Source organism: Choloepus didactylus, chromosome 13 (assembly GCF_015220235.1).
Source record: "Choloepus didactylus isolate mChoDid1 chromosome 13, mChoDid1.pri, whole genome shotgun sequence".
NCBI classification, from domain to species: domain Eukaryota; kingdom Metazoa; phylum Chordata; class Mammalia; order Pilosa; family Megalonychidae; genus Choloepus; species Choloepus didactylus.
Window position 1 is genome coordinate 99,879,821 of NC_051319.1, and position 5,398 is coordinate 99,885,218.

General features: G+C 47.0%; 1 pseudogene; it reads right to left on the minus strand.

Moving 5' to 3' along the window:
• Positions 1-2,450: 2,450 nt before the first annotated feature.
• On the minus strand, positions 2,451-4,872 carry LOC119508519 (annotated as a pseudogene).
• Between the last annotated feature and the right edge of the window lie 526 nt (positions 4,873-5,398).

Sequence of the window (5,398 nt, forward strand, 5' to 3'; positions counted from 1 at the left end):
TTCAGCTGCCCAAGCCAGAGACCCAGAGCCGACACCACCCTTCTGATCTCACTTTGAATACCCAGGACCCTACAATTCTCTAGCCAAATGTCCAGAGCCTGCACATGTGGCTTGAGTTCATCCTCAGGGTGGTATCCCTGAGGCCTGTGCATCCCAAGGCCCGAGGAGTGGGTGAAGGTAGCTGGCTGTGCTGGGGTCAAATGTTGCTTAGAAATTGGAAGTGCAGGCTACATCCCCTACATGGGGTGGGGGTGGGGCGCAGATGCAGGGGTGCAAAAAGAAGGGAGCAGCAGGCTCCCCAAAAGGTAAGGAGGGACAACCCTTTATTCCCAGCTGCCTGTCCTTCCAGGGCAGAAGGTAGGGCCTCTCAAGGAATGCTTTGTGTCCTCTCCTAGGGGGGTTTAATGCTGTGTTTTCAGGTTGTCCACCACACCATTTATCTCTGTGCCATCCTGTGTCAGGGAGTACAGGATTGCAACCAACCAAAGCCAGAGGCTTAGCTTGATGCCACCTGAAAGGTCTCCTGCCAAGAAAGAGAAGACCGGAGGGCAGGGATTCACATCTGGGCAGCTGCCAGCAGGGCTGATGTGGACCTTCTCCGCTCCAAGGCATGGCTCACACCTCCACTTTCTCCCAAGACTTAGGAGAGCAGCTCTTGGGCCTGGGGGCCTCACCCTGACCTCCCCACCATGCCTACGTCCCCACATATGTTGGCCAACCCGCCCCTTCTCCCGGCTCTCCATGCTCCAGCCAGCCTCTCCCTTCCACCCGCCACTCCAAAACACACGGTCTCTCCCTGCTTACCCATTTTCAGCAGCAAACAATTGCTCTCTGAGTAATGCCCAGACTCCCACAGGACATGGCCCCAGCTGACCTCTTCCTGCCTCATGCATGACCCTACAGCCTACAGCTGGGGTCATCTTTCCCAGGTCCGTGCTTTGGGGCCCTTGCACACAGCCCTCCGCCTTCTTCTCCACCTGTCAAATTATGCCGCACACACACCCAAGACCTTCGAGATGAATCTCAATAGCATCCTGTGTCAGTTTGAATGTATTATGTCCCCCAAAATGCCATTATCTTTGATGCAATCTTGTGTGGGCAGATGTGTTAATGTTGATTAGATTGTAATTCTTTGGTTGAGTGTTTCCATGGAGATGTGACCCACTCAACTGTAGGTGATAACTCTGATTAGATAATTTCCATGGAGGTGTGGCCCCACCTATTCAGCGTGGGCCTTGACAGAAGGAGTGAGCTTGCTATAGCCAAAGGGGACACTTTGAAGAACACACAGGAGCTGAGTGAGGAGCTGCAGTTTACAGAGACATTTTGGAGACGGCCTTTGAAAGCAGACTTTTGCTCCAGAAAAGCTAAGAGAAGACAAAACGCCCCAAGAACAACATTTTGGAGAACGCCATTTTGAAAAGCAACCTAGGAGCCAGCAGACACCAGCCATGTGCCTTCCCAGCTAACAGAGGTTTTTCCGGACACCATTGGCCATTCTCCAGTGAAGGTGCCAGATTGCTGATGTGTTACCTTGGACAATTTATGGCCTTAAGACTGTAACCGTGTAACCAAATAAACCCCGTTTTATAAAAGCCAATCCATTTCTGGTGTTTTGCATTCCTGCAGCATTAGCAAACTGGAACACATCCCAGAGCAGTGGCTCCATTAAAGGTGGCAATTTCAAGTATTGGTGAAGAGAACTGACTCTGCAGTCAGACGGTGCTGGGTGCAAATCTCGCGTGCTGATGATTGGCTGTGTGACCTGGGGAAGTGACTTAATCCCTCTACATTAGTCGGTTCTCCAGCGAAACAGAATCAACAGGAGATATCTGTAAATATGAGATTTTTTTATTAGTGATATAGAATGTTTATTAATTTTTCCACAAAACATTCAAAGTTTAAGTCAGGGGAAATAATTTTAATCAAAGAATTGTACATTTTTTTTCCAACAAATCCTGCTTTATATTAGGAAATGACATTGTGATCCATTTCACTACAAGTAAAATATTACAGAATATTTACAAGAAAATATTTAAAATAACTTGAACACAAAAGCCAAAGTGGGGTAAAATAAACCAGTTCCTCAGCAATCTCTATTCCAGTGCCCATAGCACACAAGAGAGGAGAGTAAAAACAAGTAAGTGACTGAGATCCACCTGATCACAAGTTTCAACAGAACTGAAGAAGGAAAAGAAATGGGATGGAAACAGTGATATGAAAGGGAATGGATGTTAGCAGCATTGCTTCAATAATCAATCTATTCTGAATGAAATGCCCCCTCTCATATGCAATAAATTCTGACCAAGGCTAAATCTTAGGATATTCTTTGCACTGAAATTAGAAAATACCCTGACAGTGGAACTAGCTCTTTCACCTAACCCTAATAAGAGCCTCTTTCCCCATGAATCACTGATGTGAACAGAAACCTGTTATAGCATCCAAAGCTGTCACAGTAGCCTTTCCATCTCTTTCATGAATGCTTCATACACATCATCCTTAGTTTGTACTGAGAAAGAAAGAGAAGGACCAGATTTGGGGGCTGCTTCGGCAAGAGGCACAGCAGAATCATCCTCGACTTTCTCTGGGGAGCAGGAGTGGCCCCTTTATTCTCCCGATGTACCCTCAGTGCAGTGGACACAAATCGAATGTTCTCCACCTTGGGATGAGTGATCTGTGGCTTGGCACTGATGATTGCTGTGGCTTTCTTCTCAACGGTGGCTGCCCTCGTATCGTCTGCCTTGGGAGGCTGAATTGCGTTGGGTGGGGCACTTCAAAGCCCTGGGTTCGGCAAGGGAGCTGGTGGGAAGAGCCCAGGTGGGGCATGTCCAAGTGGAGGCACCAAAGGTGGGCACATCATGCTAGGACTGGGTGGGGGGATAACCAAGTAGCCTTGGTGGAGGTCCCTGAGGAGGAGGGTCAGAAGGCAGACCTGGATGTGGACCTGGGGGAGGGCCGGGGGTCAGCCTGGTGGTGGTCCTAGAGGTAAAAGCTGGGATAAAGGTCCTCAGAATCCTGGCATTCCAGAGGGCTTCAGGAGGTGGCCCAGGAGGAAGGCCTGTAGGTGGTTCACGTGGCCGTAAAGGTGGTACAGGTGGTGGTCCAAGAGGAGGTGGTCCTGGCATGGAAGGTGCTTGTATCTGAGATAGAGGAATAGCCTGCTGCAAAGAAGCAGCTGTGGATGTGCCATCAGAAAGAGATTCTTCTTTATGCCATTTTTCTGCTTTCCTGCTTCAGAATCATCATCATCATCTGAAAATTGCTCTACGTCTTGTACCTCCTCTGGGATTTCCTGACCTGCCATTCGAAACATCAGGGCTTGAAGAAGAGTCAGTTCCTTCATGTACTTTTTTTTCCTTGATTTTCCAGGCATATCCGCAAATCATACTGTTCCGGTTTGCTAATGCTGCCATTATGCAAAATACCACAAATGGATTGGCTTTTATAAAGTGGGTTTATTTGGTTACAAAGTTACAGTCTTAAGGCCATAAAGTGTCCAAGGTAAGGCATCAGCAATAGAGTACCTTCATTGAAGAATGGGTGATGGCATCTGGAAAACCTCTGTTAGCTGGGAAGGCATGTGGCTGGCATCTGCTCTGGGGTTCTGGTTTCAAAATGGTTTTCTCCCAGGATGTTACTCTCTAGGTGTCTGGGGGTGTTCTCTTAGTTTCTCCCAGGCAAACTCTGGGCTATCAAAAGTCTGCTTTCGACAGCAGTCTCCAAAATGTCTTTCTTGGCTGCAGCAGTGAGCTCCTTATGACTGAGCTCTTATAGGACTCCAGTGATTTAATTAAGACCCAAGCTGATGGGCGGGGCCACACGTCCACGGAAATAATCCAATCAGTGCTATCACCTAGAGTTGGGTGGGTCACATCGCCATGGAAACAATCCAATCTAAAGTTTCCAACCTAATCAACACTAATACGTCTGCCCCCACAAGATTGCATTAAAGAACATGGTGTTTGGGGGGACATAATACATCCAAACCAGCACACGTACACTCAGACCTGACTCTTTTTCTTCATTGTTGTCTCTCTCACTATCATCACAGCTGCGCAAACTCATCCCCTCACTTCCTCCATCTGATCTGTCAGCGTCGCTGTCATCATGCGTATCCTGACCCATATCCTCAGGATGGCCATCATCCTCTTTGGTGCTTGAAACGTCATCATCATGACCTTGCCGAGCAAGTTCAGGACTATATGACATGTCTTCATCTCACTTGCGAGGAAGAAGATCCAGGGCAGAGCCCACTTTACAGCCCTACATCTGCAAGACTTGAGGAGGAGGTAGGCCAGGTTTTCTGCCAGGAGGCAGACGTGGAACACCACATCCAAGAAGAGGAGGTATGGAAACTGCCCGAGATGGACGTCCATAGGCTGGAGTCTTTTTAAGGATGGAAGGTGGCTGCACACCAGGAAGTGGAATATCCTGGATCAAGATGTGGGAAGGAGCATAAGGCATATCTGGTAAAGGAATACTCTGAACTTCCATGTGCTGAGCATTCCCGATGGCATCGAAATATTGACTAAGTTGAGCCCTCTTCAGTTCATATTCTACTTCTAGCTTTCTCAATTCTTTGTAAATATCTGGATTCTCTTTTCATAAAGTCGTAGGATACATTCCAAGGTTTTGCTCAGCTTTTGATGTTTGTCTTTCAGCACCTTCTCATTTAACTGGGACTGTTGCAAGGGATTAAATTTCTTTTCATCCAATTTCTCCATGTCACGGATAATCTGCTTGGGATCCTTCATCTTCAAAACTGCTGTTTTTTGTTCTTCTTTAATTCTCTCTTCCAGGCTTCCTTTCAGGCCTGGTCTGTGGGTTTGTAAATTTTCCACTCTTGGTGGATGATGTAGATCTCCGTCCCATGTTTAAAATCTGTATTGTTTACTTGTTCATTAAAAAAAAAGTGGGGTGTGGGCGATTCCTGGACTTTTTTACTTTGTAGGGGTCTTCACTTCAGTCCTGTGGTCAGCCAGTCAGCCACTTGAAACCTCGCACCCCTCCAAAATCCTTACGTTACTTCCTACGTCTTCTGACAATGGTCTCTTAGCGTTTCTCTCAATATGAGATTTTATGAAAGGGTCTCACGCAACTGTGGAGATGCAAGAGTCCAAATTCCACAGGGCAGGCAGTGAACTGGCAACTCCAATGAAGGTCTGTGATGAACTCCCCAGGAGAAGCTGGCTAGCTGAAGAAAAAGTAAGTTCTCTCTCTTCTCCCTTAAAAGTCTTTAACTGATTAGATTAAATACAGCTAATTGCATTCTCTCATTGTGGAAGACATGCCCTTTTTTGATGTAATCAGTCACAGATGCAGTCAATTGACTGATGATTTAATAAACCAGCCTTCTGGTTTATTAACCAGCCACAAATGTCCTTGCAGTAACGGTTAG